This window comes from Arvicola amphibius, chromosome 11 (assembly GCF_903992535.2).
Source record: "Arvicola amphibius chromosome 11, mArvAmp1.2, whole genome shotgun sequence".
NCBI lineage: Eukaryota > Metazoa > Chordata > Mammalia > Rodentia > Cricetidae > Arvicola > Arvicola amphibius.
The window spans coordinates 45,679,541-45,699,351 of record NC_052057.2 but is presented as its reverse complement, the minus strand read 5'-3'; the positions used below and the strand labels follow the sequence as shown (position 1 = coordinate 45,699,351).

The following is a 19,811-nucleotide window of genomic DNA, read 5'->3' as shown; positions in this document are numbered from 1 at the left end:
TTAGTTATTTTAATTAATTGTCAAACATTTTGTTACTTTCCATGTTTTTCAGTTTGGTTACTGGTCAAATCACTGTATTCCTTCAGTGGAGTCATATTTTGTTTTTTTCTTATCTCTTATTGCCTTATCTGATGTCTGTTTAATTGAATGGAGCAATTGTTATTTTTCAGTTCTTGTAGATGGATTTCAATGGAAGAGACCTTATCTGTATGTGGGTGTGAAGATGTTGGCAAGATGAGCCATGGCAGCTTTGGTTCTCATGAAGGACCAGTACCATAGTCTCTACCCAACTCTGTCCCTTGAGATTGATGAAGGTTGCATGGGTTCCCAAGACATCTCCAAGGATGTCCATGGTAGCAGGGACTTTGGAGGCCCTTGATAGGTCATTGGAATTCTTCTGATTTTTCTTTCTTCAATAGGGGAAGTCATGATTGGCGGTGTCTCTTTTGGTGCTGGGTCCAGCTTATTGGCAGTGATTGTGCCAGTGTCTGATGAGTGGTTCTTATGTGGCAGCAGAGAGCCAAGCAAGGTTTGGAACATGGACATGCGTATCTGAGCTGTAGAGGGAGGAGGTAGTACAAGTTTCTGGAAAACAGGCTCTCTTACTACTGAACTGGTAATGCCATGCAAGGGCGTGTGCTCATAGGAACATGGGAGAACCCGTATCTGAAGCACAGGTGCACACAGACCAGCTCTAGAGGCTCGAGTGGGTGCTTGTCTGATCTCCTGGAGCATTCAGTGTGGCCATTGGCCTGAGAGTCTGGAGCACAGATACACAGAGAGACAGTGGCCCTAGGCACAGGTGCAGGCTACCCTGCTGTGGCAGTGACTCTGACGTGTGAGACCTGGGTGTTCACTGAGTGTAGAGGGAGCTGCGGACAGGCCTGCTTTTTGTCCCACCCGGCTTCCGGCTGCCTGGCTAGCTTATGCCCTGAAATAACAACACACAAATTGTATTCTTTTAAACACTGCCTGGCCCATTAGCTCTAGCCTCTTACTGGCTAACTCTCACATCTTGATTAACCCATTTCTAATAATCTGTGTAGCACCACGAGGTGGTGGCTTACCAAGAAGGATCTCGGGTCGGAGAATCATGGCGACTGACTGACTCGGCTTTCTTTCTCCCAGAATTATGTTCTGTCTACTTCGTCTACCTAATTTTCTGTCCTATCAAAGGGCCAAGGCAGTTTCTTTATTAACCAATGAAAGTAGCTCACAGACAGATGATCCTCCTCCATCAACAGAGTGGGCACACTCAGAGCTGGGACAGTTGTATGGCCCAGAGAGGACTTGCCTGTAGCAGTAGCAGCTCCTGTGTCCACAGCAGGGGTGTACGCAGAAAAGCCTGGGCTCCAGGGCCCAGGATGCTCATGGAGCTGGGTAAGGTGTCAGTTTCAGGCGTGTGAGTGTTGCTTCTCTGCACTGTGTGTGCCGATGCCTACTTCTTTGTGGCACTCTTGGCAACAAGGTCTTTGGTTATCTCTGGGATGAAAATCGCCATTATCTGCTATAGAACAGGCCACTGGGGGAATGTGGTAGTGTGGGCTGATACCAATATCCTCCTTTTCCTCTGTTCTTCACCAGATATCTATGATGACAGGAGTCCCAGTAGTTTGTTCAATGTCCTTTTTCCTGCCTTTTGTTCTCCTCTGTTGCTGCACTTCTTAATTGGACTCTTGAGTCCTTTTGTGATTATTTTCACTTAGAGATAACTAATTACTTTGTTTTTGAAAGGAATGAAGCTGGTGTCTCCCACTGTGCCATATGCATGTCTTAAAATCATAGTTGTGTGTTTAATGGAAAAATGGGGATGACTAGCTCCATAGATTGAGAAGCAGATGTAAATTAGATACACATTGTAATAGCTATATGGCCACTAAAAGTTTAATCTGAAAAGTGTAAATAAAAGACAGGAAGATTAAAAAAATTTAAATTAAACAACTTATTTATATATTTAAAAAAGCAAGATAATAGAGACCCTGACTGTGATTTTAGCCAGTAGCTAGGAACTTTGAACACAAACCAAAAATCCTGGCTGTGATTGGAACCAGCAGGGAACAAAGTCAAACCCATAGGGTGTGTTCTGCTGGCTTTGCTTCCGTTTTCCTGCCTCTGCCTCATCAGCAAGGTGTGTGGGGGAGGAGATGGAGCATAGCCCTCTTGATGAGAGCCCTCTTGGCTTTGGTGGGCTCTCCATGGAGCCACTGATTTATCATTATTTTCTACCTCATTTGCTTACGGCCTGCCAATCAAAGTCTGGGCACAGCCTTTTGGCCACTCCAATCCCTCTTTCAGCCAGAGCCCAGCTTGCAGGTGGAGATTGCTTCCAGGTGTTCCTGCTCCTCGGAGGAAGACCCACTTAGCACCAGGCTGTCCAGCTCTTCAGAGCTGCCTGACAAGGGCACAGGAAACTGAATTTGATTGGATCCTCTGCAAAATCAGTGTATGCTCCTATCCACTGAGCAGTTTCTCCAGCTCTCCAAAGCAATCAGAGGCCAGTTTTCAACTAATAGTTTTGTAATTACTGAATGCTCACAAAAAAACCTTAGGACCTGTCTCACATCATATGCACAAATTGAGACCAATCATAGTCTTATACAAATTAAACCTATGAAACGTCTAAAAATATTTAAATTGTCTTTGGGGGTACGCATAAACTTTTTGGGCAGTATATGAAAAAGTAATTGTCATTAAAACAGCTTTTTTTGAGACAAGGTTTCTCTGTAACTGCCCTGGTTGCCCTGGAACTTGCTTTGTAGACCAGGCTGGCCTTGAACTCATAGAGATTCACCTGCCTTTGCCTCCTGAGTGCTGGGATTAAAGGCATGTGTCACCATACCTGGCTCAAAACAGATGAATCTGATCACATCATAATTAAACATTCATCATTAAGGACATAGAAAAATAAATACTATGGTTTTAGAGAGAAAAAAATCATCCACACACACATATTGATAGTTAATTGCATCTCACAAGGCTTAATAAACTACTTCCCTGTTCCTGATGCCACTGTGATCTATACTGTTTTCAAGTACAAAGTATCATAATGTTTTTCTCTATCTCATTTTATGTGCATTTTGAAGAATGTATTTATTTGCTTTGCTTTACAGTACACATAAAATAATCTTGAGATTATAGTGCTAGTGCAATTACATACTATATACTAAGTTCTAAAACTTTTTTTTTTGTCAAGAGAACAGATTTCACTCAGGATGTTTAGAGTACCCTGCTAAACTCTGCTAAAGTTAGTACCACATCTGCCTTTTCTGTTTGATTTCTTCTGTTAAATCATACATCTTAAAGGAATGCCAGTAACAGAAAACGATTGTCTTGCAATTCCCGGTGTCACAACTGACTCAAGTAAGAAGCATCAACACACGTTAAAATCTTGGTAAAAATGTGTTATAAGAGAAGATGTTCAGCTCTTTAAGTAGAGCACTTCTTATGACAGTAGTTTACAAGTTTTGAGGTCACCGCCTCAGGCAGATGACCAAATAGCAGCACCCATGTAGAACAGTCTGGCATTACTTTACCAAGTGCACTAGTAAGAATTTAAAAAATCACTCATAGAGGGTTCTTGTCAAAGCTTTTCAGATTAGTAACTGGGTGGTGACTGGACAAATCCAGAAAATGGGACATTTTACAAAGTTACTTACCTTAACTTTAAGTTAAGTAGTTACTTGCCGTCAGAACTCCATGATGTAATGAGACTCTTTCTAGACTGAGAGAGACCTCTGAGACACACCAGCAAGCACAAAGGAGAACATTTTACTAGATCCTGAGTTTGCAACTTACAAACGGCTTTTAATAGATGTCTGTTTGTGGCTGAGCAGTCTGCAGACACTTATTCTCTATGTTCTGACTAATTGTGAGTTTCTGTGTTATCCGTCATCCACACCCACGACAGCTTCTCTGATGAGGACTGAAAGCCCCACTACCCGTGGGTAAAAAAGGGTTCATATTTAGAGGGTGGTTTGATCCTAAGTCCATTAGCAAAACAGTAGTAGTGTTTCTGTCCTTCCCTGGAGTGTCTGAACTCCCAGCTATCTTAAATCTTTGTCAGGTTTCCTTCTTCTTAGCTTGTCTTAAATCTAATTAGAAAGTGATTGGTTACTCCATAATTAATACGCAAGCCATTTTAGTGTCTGTTATCTACTTGCAAAGTTTTAGCATATGCAAACACAAACACGTCAGGAGGAATATGGAAAAATAGTATTTATTGTAGCATTCTTTCATATTTTATGTATCTTCAAAACTTAAAAAGAATTGAGAAAAGCCTTCAGGACTATTGGGATTGTTCTGGGATGTTGACACCAGGGGGTGCTAGCGCTTTTCAAATAGAGCTGAACAGGCAAGCAGCTGAAGCAGACAGACCACGCTTAGGAACCATTTGGGTGGACGGAGCACAGTGTGCAACGTAAGCCTTTAATTTTGCAGCTCTCCACTCTGGTTTATATTATTTTCTTCTGTGTAACTTGAAGAATTGAAGGGATGCAGTTTCTCTGTTTCGCTGGGTCCCTTTTGACCGTTCTTATTCCCAGGCTTCTGTTAGCGTCTTCCCTGTCTAGGAGGACACTAAGATTCACACTATTGTCGAGCAGCTTCCTTGAAGATTTTCTCCTCTGCCAGCTCCCGCTTTCCTTTGGAATAGTTTCTTCTTCTTCTTCTTCTTCTTCTTCTTCTTCTTCTTCATCTTCTTCTTCTTCTTCTTCTTCTTCTTCTTCTTCTTCTTCTTCTTCTTCGTCTTCTTCTTGTTTTGCAGTGTTAGGGTTACAATAACCATTCCCATGAATTCTTGTTAATGCTTTTTATGAATCCTGCTTCTCCCGAGCCCCCAGGCTGTCGTGTGTAGAGGTCAGAGGACAACTGTTGCACTTTGGTGCTCTCTGTTCATCACGTGGGTTCTGGGAACTGACTGGATCACGAGGCTTAGTGAAAAGCACCTTTACCCCTGAATCTGAGGGAAAGGTTGTCCTCTGACTTCTATGTCACACACACACACACACACACACACACACACACACAGAGAGAGAGAGAGAGAGAGAGAGAGAGAGAGAGAGAGACAGAGACAGAGAGAGACCAGAGAGACAGAGAGAGAGACAGAGAGACAGAGAGAGAGACAGAGAGAGATTTACAGCAACCTAGGAACCGAATCTCTGGCATGCCAGTGAGAGTGCTTTCAGGGAGGTGTGACTGAGGGTGGAGGCATTGCTCTCTATGTGGGGGACACCATCCCATGGCCTGGGGTCCTGGACTGAACAGGAAGGAGGCTTTTAGTTGTTATTTAAAGTAGTTGCAGTCATCTCCCCTGCCTTCTTTTCCTTCCTAACTTCCTAACTAGCTCAAGAGAAGATATTAGCTCCTTTTCAGGATTCTCATTTTCAGAGATCATAACAAGCTTTCTGAGAAATGCCTGCTCTTGTTATCAATTGCTTGATCTATTGTTATTTTTTTGTGTTGTTCTACTATTGAATGAACGGTTTCTCTTTACAGTCTCAGGTCATGGAACTCTTAAATTGTTCTCCAGTAGCTCGTTCCTGGGCCACTGCCGTGCTTCCTCCCATGTGAATCTTCTTCTCAACACCTAACTGCCTTTCCTTCAGCTTCTTTAACACTTATTTTTACAGGAATAAACAACAACAAACTATTCCTGGACCCTCAGGACATGGGAAAGGAGACTCACTCTCCTGCCGTGTAGGAGGAAGAGTGAGGCTTGGTGCCTCCTACTGCTCCCTTCTACTTGGCATCTGCAGATCTCTTCAGTTCAGGCAGAGATGAACTTGTAACTCATTATAAATCAGAAGACTGTGAATTGGACATGCATTTGACACACCTACCAGATACTGTAGGTTACAACGCAGAATGCTGTCCTTTGTGGCCATTTATTCTCATGATCCCGGGGTTACCACACTGGCCACCACTGAGAGAGGGTCACACTGCATTATCACGAGGCAGAAAAATACCATGATTTGGAATTCAAAATGCAGATTCCCCTGCCTGCATTCTGCTTTCTCACTATTGTGAGAACCATCTGCTAACTCCAGCTTGGCCTTGTAGAAAGAGTTCATTTTCTGAAGCAAGAACATGCAAGGTGAAGTCTCCTAGCTACAGCTGAGCTCCTGCCTGCTGAACCTGCCTGGGATCCCTGGTGCCATCCTTCATGAGGAACACAAACATCCACTCACTGTAGAGGTGGAATTTATAGTGTGCAGTCCCTGATCTTCACTTCAGCGTTGGTCCAGCCAGTGTGCTAACTTATTTCATTGATGACACTGTCTATTTCTGTATTCTCTGCCCTTACTTTGTATTCAAACCTGGCACGCCATTGATATGAATCAGTGGTCCCCTTTTAAGCCCCATTGGATTGTGTTGTTCAGGATCCTATTTCCACCTCCCAGCCTGGACTGGCCACCTGCTCTCAGATCCCCCTGATCCCATTGGCTCTTGGACCTAAGTCTACTTCCAGGTTGTTCTCAGTTCATTTGCCAACCTTCCTGAGTGTTTTTACTTTGTTGCTCCTACTAAGACTTATCCTGGTGGCCAACTCTACCCTAGGGATCTTGGTATTCCTAGGTCTGTCTGAAGCTTGACAAAATCCTCCCTGCTAGAGCTATGGCTGTTCTTATTATTCAAATGGCATCTCACTTTTGACTGAACTATGTTATATGCTTCCAGCTGTTTCCACTGTGAGGAAACTGGCATAGGCTGCACTGTTAGTACAGGGTCTGGGTCCAGTGTAGTAAACCATGCAGGACCACATTGCACACAAGCACACAATCTCTTTCTTGTCTTCTCTCCAACTTTCTCTCTCTTTTCTCTTCCCCTCCCTTGTCTTCCTGTTCCCCTCCCATCCTCTCTCTTCCCTCCTAACCCCTCCCTTCCTTTTCCTCTCCTCTCACACTCTTTCCTCTGTAAGTCACTCAGCTTGGCCTGGAACTCATGATGCCCCACTCCAGACTCCAGAGTGTTGGGGCTACCAACATTGTTAACCTGCATGTTTCAAAGATTTAAAATGTGTTCTTTTTGTGTATGTATTTGTTATTTAAAAAAGATATGAAATACAACCAAAACAAAGAAAAAACCATGACACTTATACTGTTCAGAAATAATAATTCTTTAGCTCTACAGTTACCATATTTATGGAGTAATACACCTATTAAATTGAATTACATCATCTTATTCTTTTCAGCAATATATTGTTTTAAATCTGAATTTTATCAATAAATTACTTGAAGATAAGTGAGATTAAACAACACTAGAGAAGTTAAAATATAATGTAAAAGTCCCCTAAAAGGACACCCAGACCTCTCTAACATTTAGTTATGATATCCCTTCTGTACTTCTGAATAATTGGATCTTGAAATTTGTGTTCATAACTGAAATAATTGATATGAGCAGTCGCATAATAAATTTGCTTTCCAGTAAATAAATGTGGGGGATAGGTTAAAGAATTATTTTATGTATATGAATATTTGACTGCATGTATGTCTGTGTACCACATGTGTGCCTGGTGCCTGCAGAGTCGAGAAGAGGGAATCAGAGTTCCACACAGCTGTGAACTGCCATGTTTGATACTCAAACCAGAGGTCTGTGGACAAGCACCCAGTACTCTTAACTACTGTACCGTCCATCTTTCTAGCACTTTGTGGAGGCGAACTTTAATAAAATTACAACATTTTCTTTCACTTTTCAGTACCAAACTCACAGAATTCTTTTAAGTCTGTCACTGAATTTTGCATTTGACAGAAGAAATAACAGTAGCTACTGTCAACGACCCTGTTACATGTTTGCTGAGCTGAGCCTTTTACATCTTCATATTGTTACTGTCTAAAAACGAGAGAGAGAGAGAGAGAGAGAGAGAGAGAGAGAGAGAGAGAGAGAGAGAGAGAAGAAGGAGGAGGAGGAGGAGGAAGGTGCAACTGCTTCCTAATTGTGGTGGTTTAAATGAGAATGGCTCCCATAGACTCACATGGGAATGCCTAGTCACCAGGGAGTGGCACTGTTAGGAGGCGTGGCCTTGTTGAAGTAGGTGTGGCCTTGTTGGAGGGAGTGTGTCACTGTGGAGGTGAGCGATTTGAATGCACAACATCCTGCCCAGCATCTGAGTCCATCTCCTGTTGTCTTCTGATCAAGATGTAGCCAGCACCATGTCTACCTGCCTGCCGCCATGCTCGCTGCTATAAAGATAATGGACTGAACCTGTGAACTCTAAGCTGCCACCTCAATTAAATGTTTTCCTTTACAAGAATTGTTGTGCTCCTGGTGTCTCTTCACAGCAATAGAAACCCTAACTAAGACACATGGTCTAAGTAATTATATAGTATATAAAGTTTTTGTTTATTTGTTTGGTTGGTTAGTTTGTAAACCAAGCAGTGCCACCGACTGGGGACCCAATATTGAAGCATATGAGCCTATGGGGGCCATTATTGTTCAAACCATCACAATGTACAACAAAGACACCTGTACATCCATGTTTTCTTTTTTAATTTGTCCATGGCACTATTTACATGGGCCGTTTAGGAACCAGCTTAGATGCCCATCAGTAGATGAGTAAGTAAAGTTGTATATATACACCATGGAATCATATTCAACCATAAGATAAATGAAATTATGTTATTTGCAGGCAAATGGATGAAACTAGAGATCATCATGGTCAGAAAAAAACAGAATGAAAAACTCAAATACCATACATTTCTACATGGAATGTACATTTTTTTTTGAAGGAGAAGAGAGACTCTTTGAGAAGACAGGAACAGGGCAGGGATTGGATGGAGGACAAATGCAGGTTAATATACTTTACAACATGCATACATATGAGAAAATGTCATAATAAACCCTATCATCTTCTCTAACTACACACTAAAGACCAAAACCAAACACATTGTCTTTAAATAGTAAAAGATAAATTCATTATTTATTAAACTTTTGCATTTATTTTACATATACTTTATAATAAATTCATTTCTTAAAGAGGATAAGCAAATGTTGAATAATGATACAAAAAGAAAATGTATCAGTCATCAGGGAAATGAAAACCCTGAGTCCAGTTAAATAAATTAGTACATTAATTTAAAAAATAATACTAAAAAAGACCTTAAAACATCTCTTGTGCATATGATAGAGGTACATAACGAGGAACCAAATAAATCCCTTAAAAATATAAATAAGATGTTAACATCGTCCAAGAAAACACTGACAAAAAATTACCAACACAACAAAGTCAAAAGAAAGGAAGAATACATACATCATATATATGTATATATGTGTGTGTGTGTGTGTGTGTGTGTACATGCATGCATGCATGCACACACACATTCTCACACACACACATCACCACAACCACTATTACTACAGCAACAACAATAATAGGAATCATTGGTCATTGATACCTCTCAACCTCAACAGTCTCAATTCCTCAAACAAAGGACACAGACTAACAGAATGAATGCAAGTTCAGGCTCCATCCTTCTGCTGCATCCAAGAAACACACCTTAACATCAGGGATAAACATCACTTCAGGGTAAAGGGTTGGAAAAAAGACATTCCAAGCAAATGGACCTAAAACGCAAGCTGGTGTAGCCATTTTAAATCGGAAAGGAAGAAGTCAAAATATCTCTATTAGTAGATAATATGATAGTATACATCAGTGACCCTAAAATTTCCACTGGGGAACTCTTACATCTGTTAAACATTTTCAGCAAAGTTGCTGGGTACAAAATAAACTCACAAAAATCAGCAGCCCTCTCATATGCAAATGACAAACTGTCTAAGAAAGAAATCAAGGAAATAATACCTTTCACCACAGTCTCAAATAATATAAAATATCTTGGAATATCTCTAACTAAGCAAGTGAAAGATTTGCATGATCAAACTTCAAGTCTTTGAAGAAAGATTGAAGAAAATTTCAAAAGATGGAACTATCTCCCATCCTACCAAAAGCAGTCTACAGATTCAGCAGTTCCTATCAAAATCCCAACACAATTCTTCACAGGTCTTGAAAGGGCAATGTTCAACCTCATGTGGAAGCAAACACACACAAAAAGAAAAATAAACAAAAAATAAGGTAGTTAAAACAGTCATGAACAATGAAAAGAACTGCTAAAGGTATCAGTATTTCCAGTTTCAAGTTTTCTTACAGAGTTACAATAATAAAACCAAATGGTATTGGCATAAAAACAGACACATTGATCAATGGAATTGATGAAGACCCATTCATAAGTCCACATATTTATGGACTCTTGCTTTTTGATAAATAGTCCAGAATACATACTTGAGAAAAGTAAGCATCTTCCACAAATGGTGCTGGTCAAATTGGATGTCTGCATGTAGAAGAATGCAAATAGATCCACATCAATCACTGTGCACAAAATTAAACTCTGAATGGATCAAAAGCCTCAACATAAAACCAGACATACTGAAGCTGATAGAAGAGAAAGTAGGGTTGCCTTGAATGCCGTGGCATAGGAGACAACTTCCTGAAGAGAACACGGTTAGCACAGGAACCAAGATCAAATGATGTGTGAGTAATAAAAACTCATAGATGGGTATTGGGGTTCAACCTGAAGATTCAAAAAGCAAACCTCGATCTTAGTATGAAAATGGCGATCCTGCCTCCAGGAATCTCAAAATGAGACTGTGTTTGAGAGCTGTTTCCTCCTGTTTTATAATTTTCTCTAGGGCTGAGATTAAAGGCATGCACCTCCTGGTTTCTATGGCAACTAGTTTGGCTACTGGGATTAAACGTGTGTGTTTCCACTGCCTTGCTGTAAGGCTGACCAGTGTGGCTGTTTTACTTTCCCGATCCCCATGCAAACTTTATTAAATTACAATAGAAATGCTGCTACAACCAACAACAAATGAAACTGAAAAGCTTCTGTAAGGCAAAGGACACCATCAATCAGACAAAGTGGCCACCTACAGAATGGGAAAAGAGTTTCCTCAACTCCACATCTAGTAGAGGACAATATCCAAAATATACATTAAAAAAAACTCAAGCAACTAGATATCAAGAAAACAACCCAGTGAAAAGGGGGTACAGAGCTAAACAGAGAGGAAACTCAAATGGCTGAGAAACACTTAAAGAAATGTTCAACATCTTTAGTCATCAGGGAAATGCAAATCAAAACTACATTGAGATTTCATTTTACACCATTCAGAGTGGTTAAGATCACAGAACAAATGACAGCTCATGCTGTTGAGGATGTGGAGTAAGAGGAGCCTCCATCCATTGCTTGTGGAAGTACAAACTCATACAGCCACTATGGGAATCGGTGTGGCAGTTTCGTGGGTAGAAGGAAAACTACATTAAGATCCAACTATACTGCTCTTGGACATATACTTGAGGGACACTCCATTCTATCACAATGACATTTACTCAACTGTGCTCATTCCTGCTCTATTCACAATAGCTAGAAACCAGAAACAACCTAGATGCCCCTCAACAAATAATGGATAATGAAAATATGGTACCTTTGCACAATAGACTATTGCTTAGCCATTTTTTAAAAAACAACATCATGGTGCTGGAGAGATGGCTCAGCGGTTAAGAGCATTGCCTGCTCTTCCAAAGGTCCTGAGTTCAATTCCCAGGAACCACATGGTGGCTCACAACCATCTGTAATAAGGTCTCTTGCCCTCTTCTGCTAGGTAAATTTTGTTGAATGTGTAGATGTATATTTCTGCTCTTGATTAAGGTATTGTGTTTGTGCAGCTCATTTAAAAATGTAATGTATAATTAAGAAATACAAGTTAATAGTCATCTATAATAGTCATACTTGTAGTCATATTAGGTTTTCTAGATATATAGAGATATATTTCAGTTAGATTGGGATTCTTCGAATCTTTCAAAGTCCTTCAGAACATGGTGTTTAATATGTTTTAAGACCTTAGGACTTTTCATGACATTGAGACACATCTACTCCTGGCAGCACCAATCCTCTTCAAGAGGAAGATGGGCATTGAAGCGACTCCTCATGGAGTTTGTTACCCGTTTGGGCAAGAAACTGCTCTTGCCTGGACTGCTTGATGGTATGCTGTATGAACTGGACATGCAGGACCCACAGAGAAATGACTGCTGAGTTGCTTAAAAGTGAGATGATACTTTGGGGTTCCTGCTCCATGAAAGAGTCTGGCAGACATTCTGCTGGACACAGAAGAAAGTGACTGACAAACCGCCAATATAGGCAGAAGTGACTTTAAAATTTCCTGCTTTATGGAAAAGTCTGCTGGATATTACGGGTCTGTGTTTTATTTGACTCATTTCAGCAAAGGATGCTCAGGAGACAAAACTGTGGGAGTCAATAAGAAGTAAAGGGTGTGCCATTTAATCTTCAAACTCAAAAATGCTGTCTAAAATTTTAGCGTGCTGGAGTTCTCTATACTTCCATTTTATCTTTCGGCTTTGGAAAGGTTACAGATGAGATATTTTAACTTTTAAAATAGAAAGGCGGAAATTGACTGTGTTGAAACATTTGCTCAGACACTGACAGGAGCGACTTGTCCTAAGTGGGCTCTGAATTGGTAGACGAAGTAAGCAGCTCAGGGATCCCACCCGCACAGCGAAGGACGGGATCACCCAGACAGGAGGCTGGATTTGCCGTGTGTCTGTGCCTTTCTGCAATTACAGTTCTGGAGTCAGTGTGACCTTAGGACCTTGAGAAAAGGGCCTTTTAACAGAACACATCTCAAACACTGTGAGCAACTCAGATTTTCCCATAGGACGAACTTAGGTATTTTATTGTTCGAGTTTTTGCAAAGAAGCAGAAATAGAAACTATGTTATCTTAAACAGAAAACCTAAACTTAGCCACATTGCTGCTTATATGTTCTGACGAAGCAGGGAAGGCATGACGTCTATAAGCAAAGAAAGGGAAACCAGTTAAAACTATTTTTCAGAAACAGAAAGTGAGTTCCTGGAAGAGACCCCATTGTCGGCCATCTTTCTGTTCTGCTACCTGAGATGATCTGTCTAGGCAATAAGGGTTGATTTTGGCTCATGTCCACAAATAACTGGCCCCAAGGTTTTGGGCCTGTACTCAGGCAGGAGGCCAGTGAAGAGAAGAGACAGCTGTTGTCCCATCATCTCCTTTAAAGACATCCCCCAGGGACCTAAAAGCTTTTTAAGGGTTTGGTTAGCAGCCCCTAGTGACATTTGGGGGCCAAACTTTAACATTTGGGCTTTTAGGAGGACAGCATTGGAGATCTCAACTCTAACGGTATGTTTGATGGATATAGAAAAGTAAACTTTAGTTTTTGTTGTGCAAAATGAAAAGTAAAATAGAATTAGATAGAATCAGATTGCCCCTGGAAAGCAAATCAGTGTAGAATTTGTTAACTCTGTAGTAATAGACCATGTATACAAAGAAATCCATGTTTTTTGGATATTTCTGAATTATGTAATTTGGGTAACATCCAGGGAAATAGTTTTCCTTTTTTATTTTATTGACATGTTTTTGCCATTAAAAACAAATCTTCCAACAGGGAGCTGGGACCAATGAAAGAGTATTGACAGAGATTATTGCTTCAAGGACACCCAAAGAGCTACGGGCCATCAAACAGGTTTATGAAGAAGGTAAGCAGCTGGAGATTACTGCCTTCCTATCCTCATGTGGCTGTGGCCCCTGTAGTTCTGATTGTCGGCTGAATGAACTGTGAGTCAGTCAGGCTGTTCTTCTTCAATAAAAACAGACGGCAAACAAAATAATCAAGGAACAAACTTGACAACACCTGTAAGGGAGATGCAGTTTGTCTTTGCCTGCGACTTGCAGGCACTATAGGAATAGACTGGCCTTTTCTTCTATGTTAAGTTTCTTCAAACAAATTCAACTTTATGCTAGATGTTAAGAGCTATGTAGAAGACATTTTGGGGAACGGGAAGAAAGACTGAAACCCTTTTCCAGACTGGAGTTGTTAAGACATTGATAAAAGTATGCTCTTCATCTGCTGGGAGTGCTTGGCTAAAGTATCCTGTATTTTTGGATGTTATTTTTCATGTGATCTATTTTTTGTCTGTGAAAACAAAGTCTGTATTTTAGTCTAGTTCATATGTCAATTCTTTGAATGTATTCAAGTCCATGAAATAAAAAATAAAGAGAGTCTGATCTTGTTCGGTTTTTATGTTGTTGGACTCATCCTGGAATGTTAGCCAGTGGTCGTGGCTCTCTATGTTCAAAGTTTATAGAATTTAGATGTGATGTTGTTAACCCACCAGGTAAGAACAGTGTGAAATGTACAGTTACTAAACCATTACCTGAGTCTCTCTTTCCAGCTTCTCTTTGTACCAGAGATGGTCGCTCCCACTATGGCTGAAGTGACACATATATCTCAAAGTGGCAGGCAGTCATCTTCAGAGCTCTCTGTCTAGGTGTGCTGATGCTGAGGACTGAGCATCTCTGATGCTGTAATTGGCCTGGCTGCATCCTGCTTGGTGTGTTTCTGTGCATGGCTGTGTGTCCACTGCTGCCCCGAGGACATAGAAGGCATGCACAGCACAGTTCTTGTCCTTGGTGAGGTTAGAGTCAGTAGCTAAAGGATGATGAAATTTAGAAAGTCACACATGGAAATATTAATTCAGGATGCAGACAGGAGGGAGAGGGCATTGCAGCTTTTGGGCCTTCATAATACAAATGAGATATTTGGATTTCAAGAGTAGGTGACGTACTGAGTGTTCATTGAAAAATGTGTGGAAGGAATGAGTTGAACGTACACACAGTGCTGCGTTATCTAGCCTTAAATGCAGAACTTCCGACATTGGCGTAGCACAGGTCAACATGGAAGGCATTATGCAACCTAAGTGAAGTGAGCTGGTGCAGAAAGACAAACACTTCGTGATGTCTTCACTTGGGTAGGCTCCAACCAAGTGATAAAATGAGGGAGGGAGGGGAGGTATAGGTGGAGGGAAGGGGAGGGAAGGGGGAGAAGGAGGGGCGGGAAGGGGGAGGAGGAGCGGAGGGAGGGGGAGGAGGAGGGAAGGAGATGGAAATTTTTAAATATAAAAAAAAATAAACCATGAGAAAGAAAAAAAATAAAAAAAAACCTAATTATCCAAAAAAAAATAGGTAAAGCTGTAGAGTAGAAAGTAGTATGGTATTTGCCAAGGCCAGACAGGAGAGACGGTGAAGAGAGATGGTGGGAGATGGTGCTCACCAGACAGTGAGGTTGGGGGACAAGTTCTGGGGATGCGGCTGGAGCGTGGAGACTATTCATAGCACCGTATCGTACAACTGAAATTTGCTAAGGAACTAGAGTGTTATACCATTCACAGAAAACCACATGAGGGTGCCAGTAACCATTTCACAGTGTATCAAGCATGATGTATACCTTAAATACACACATTTATTTATTTATTATTTATTCCTTGTCAGTCAGCAAACTGTGGAGGAAAGGCTAAGATGGGTCTCCAGTACTAAAGGTAACTTTGATCATCAGTTAACATGGACCCTGTGCTGAGGAGCACAGACTGGGGGATCTAACGGAACCTGACCATAGGGAGGAGGGCACATGTGTGTGTGTTATGGGTTGGTAGGGAGTGTAGAGAATCTGCATGCCAGGAAGATAAACGTGGCTGTGAGTCAGTGGTATAGGGGCTGATCGAATGTTGAAGGAACAGTTGAAGGAGGGAAGGGGGTTTGGGGCTAGATGTGATTGGATCGATAGCTCTGTAGGGAGGCAGTGAGGAAGTTGTGTAGTAATTATGATGCCACCGAGGTTGCAGGGAGGTGGCGGCACAGAGTACAAATCAGAGCAGTGAATGTAGGGGAGGATTTGGTAACTAATTACGAGTACTGGAGTAGAGGAAAGAATCAGATGCTCACAGGCTTTGTATCTGGGTAGCTGTTTCTCACACATAGAATAGAAGGGTCGGGCTTTTAAAATATTCTGCTTTCAAGTGCTGATTAAATATTTTGATGCCTTATAGCAAGACCATTTTAAAATAGCAGCTTGAGAGTTAGCTAAAGGCTCCATGACTCAGAAGGTCTCAGTTCTTCCTTCCTGTGACCTCAAGTTGAGGATTTGGAACCTGAGGTGGGGGGGGGGTCATACTTTAAAATGTCATTGCTGTCTGTCAGAAGTAACTTAATCGTTGCAAAGGGAAAATATCTTATTAGTGGAAGATATGACCATGCAAAGACAAGAATTCTGAGGATGGAAAACATCTAGCAAAAAAAAAATCACATAAAACATTCGAAGAAGCAAAACTTCAGCTAACAATTACCATGCTTTTAAGCCTCATACTGTCCTTCTGTCTGTTCACTTACTAACATTTGGGGAGAGAGTTTCTAAGTGGCTGTCATAATTTAGGCTTGAGTGAATGCTTTTGGGGGATGTCAATAGAGCCCATTTTCATCCAGCCGCTCACTTACTGAATTTGCCATCCGTGTTTAGAGCACTCATTGATGGCATAGAGCAAGTTTTTGTTAATCAAATATACATGTCTTCCTGTATGTCTTGTTCATTTGGTAAATGGTTCAGGGTTTTTCTAGCTAAGAGATGCCATGACCAAGTGTGAAACCATTGTTTTGCAGAATATGGTTCCAGCCTGGAAGATGACGTGGTTGGGGACACCTCAGGGTACTACCAGAGGATGTTGGTGGTCTTCCTTCAGGTACTGGTAGAGACTTAACAGAGTTGACTAAGGGGCGGGTTGGAATGACATCCCATATTATGTTAAGGCCACTTCAAAATCTTTCAACAATTCCTGAACTGTACAGATTCCCACTCTGAAGCCCACATGCTGCCTGTACCTGTTTGCACTATAGAATATCTGATTCAGACTGCAAAGAGCCAAACATTCATTAATTTGGGGCAGCTATATGCAGCCTGTTCACTCATAGACTTTAGATTCAGCAAGGTTGTGCTGGTTTGGACACTGCTGTGTGCCAATGCAGCATGTTGTATGGGTGATATGATCTCAGCACTGTAGTGTTAATATGAACTCAGCACTGTAGGGTTGATATGATCTTTATATGATCTTAGCACTTAGGGGTGATATAATCTCAGCACTGTAGGGTTGATATGATCTCAGCACTGTAGGGTGATATGATCTCAACACTGTACGGTTGATATGATCTCAGCACTGTAGGGTTGATATGATCTCAGCACTGTAGGGTGTTATGATCTTAGCACTGTAGGGTTGATATGATCTTAGCACTATAAGGTTGATATGATCTTAGCACTCTAGGGTGATATGATCTCAGCACTGTAGGGTTGATATGATCTCAGCACTGTAGGGTGATATGATCTTAGCCCAAGCATAGTTTTCCTGGGAGAGAGCGTGCCTTGGCACAGGCATCAGGTGCATCTTTCCATCAGAACAAAGATGCTCTGTGGTCCAGTGTGTAATGTCCTTTCTCATAAGCAAATAGAAACTCAGATACTGCGATTGATGATGCTCAAGTTGAACTGGATGGTCAAGTAAGTAAGGTGTATTATATGACACTTTGTTATGACTTAGAAATAAAAAGAATTTATAATAATGAAAAATCACAACATGTATTTTAAGAACCTTAACAAATATATTTAGCATTGTATGTTTTACCTACAAAACATATAACCCAAAAAGGTACATTTTTCTTACTCTGATCTGGCCAACAAAATAATTGTATCCAAAGCTGAAATAAAATTATATTGCAAATTACAGCTAGACATGTTCTTTATCATCATTCACACAATAGAGAATTTTATTTAAAAAAAAATCCCTGTGTTACTGTTCCATTGCCATGATGGAGAAGGTATTTTAGTAGGATAAAATAAGGAAGAACAAATGAGGTGTTTATGGTACAATTGGCATTTTATTGCAATTGACGTGTTAGTTTATTTCAGCATTAGGAAATTCTGTTTCCCTTGACAGCATTGTAAACAGAATGACTGTTCTTTTGACAACTACTTTTTTTTTTATCAACCCCCCAAATGAAAAATTTCACGTCAGGGACTTCTGCATACCAGTGCGGTCTCCGTGTGGCTTATGAGACAGTCCCATGCGAGGAAGAAGGGTTAGGAGATGTGGAGCGTGAGCGCTGAAACCTGGCGGTTGGTCTTAGAGTCCTTGTGTTTCTAGACTCGTCCGCTGCAGCCCTGGCTCTGGCCTGCTTCAGTTACCGTGCCATTGAAAAGGGGAGATCTGGTTGATCACTCCATGCAGTTGACAGCAATAGTCATCTGGCTTTGCTAAAGAGGGAAAGGTTATATTTTGAGTGGCTGATTTCTTAACAGCTTCAATCATTGTGATCCCGCCCTCACTGGAGAAGAAAGGACGCATTTGCTGAGGGCTTCCTGTCCAGTATTTCACTCATGCCCGTCCTGCCTGGGAAATATCAGCTGTGCCATGTTCCTATCTAAGCCCTGCAAACTTAGGGGTTCCTTGTCCTCAGGATAAAGTCCAGACCTATGAATGTTTTTCCTTAAACCTTGTAATCCTTGTCTTTAGCCTCCCACCCCATCTTGAGTTCTTATTCCTTTTCCTGTTTCTACCCCGTCTTTTCAAAGGTCAGTCCCTTTTAGATGCTTCCAGTGTAGCCCTTCCTGACCTTGAAGGCATGAGTTAGGTGGCCCTTATGCAGAACTGAAGCACCCCAGGCTTCCTGTCCCTGTCTTCCTACCTCAGCTTGCCTATCTAGGGCCCCGTGTCAGTTCCTTGCCGGCCTTGGCTCCTACAATAGCGCTGGCATTCAGTCAGTCGCTGATGTGTAAGGGTCACACTCCGTCCAGGAGGCCTTTCCCAACTGTGATCAAGCCCAGGTCATCAGAATAACATTGGAGCTCTAATTCTCAGCCTGACTCTGTGACCCCAGCACCCTCTATCTTCCCCCAAACAAGCCTCATGGTCAATGTCAACTCCCTGTTCTGGTTTCTTATCTTATGAAGCATTTATTAACTATAGGTTAAAAGCTCAGATCCAACAACTCCACCTTCTCATAGAGGAACGGCAAGAACAGACATCGATTGAGTCATCGATCCCCCAGCTAGGGGCTTCACCCCGTTTCAGATGACCACATGGCTTTCCAGTCATGGGTTTCTTTAGGCTTTTGCGAGAGACAGTGTAGTTATGACATTCCTGCTCTCAGGACTAGGCGCTCTGGAGATTTTTCAGTGGCAATGGCTTGGAAAGCCAACTGTAGTCTCAGATGACAGAGGGGAGACCTACATTAGGGCTCCATGGGCAGACTTCCCAGCAGAGCTGATGTAATCGGCACTGTGTTGTGTGAGGCCTAGGGAAAACACTCCCCTTGAACCTTCTCATAGATTTTTTTTTTCCTCTCACCATATGTTGCATGGAACCGTCTCTCCTGTTCATGGGCTTCTGATCACTGGAGATCTTGGGCTTCAGTTCTGGCCCTTCAGGTCAGGGTGGGGCGATGGTTCTCATAGACTCCCAGGCACCAATGTCCTTATCTGGGGACTGTGTTGATTACCCAGCCTGTGGACACATCGGCTACCTGTCATGCAGCAGATGTGACCATTTAGGATACTGAAAGTGAGAATTTGCACGTGTGAATACTGCCTCATGGGGCGGACTTTACTATCCCCCGACAGAACCCAGGCTTTCCTTCCTTCACCATGGCCAGGACCAGCAGAGAGCAAGCTGCACTGGCCACGTCCTCTTGACTGTTCGCACCAGTGACCCAGCCTTGTGCAGTCTGCTTCTCTCAGGGCTGGGGAGCCACACCCCCTCTACCTGTTAGCAAAGGCAGCAAGACTGGCTTCAGAGGTGGGACCTGTGATGTCTCGGTGGGGCAGAAGTGGCGACAGAGGGCTTTGGAGGTTTTCTCTACTGATACTTGGCACTGAGGCAGGTCTGTTATCTTGGGAATCTGA

General features: G+C 41.8%; 1 long non-coding RNA gene across 1 annotated transcript; it reads right to left on the bottom strand.

The window, feature by feature from the left end:
* Positions 1–17,865: 17,865 nt before the first annotated feature.
* LOC119826743 lies at positions 17,866–19,408 on the bottom strand. Its single transcript, XR_005287470.1, has 2 exons — positions 19,258–19,408; positions 17,866–18,164 (listed from the first exon to the last, which is right to left on the bottom strand). It is a non-coding gene; the product is annotated as an uncharacterized LOC119826743 (long non-coding RNA).
* Positions 19,409–19,811: the final 403 nt, after the last annotated feature.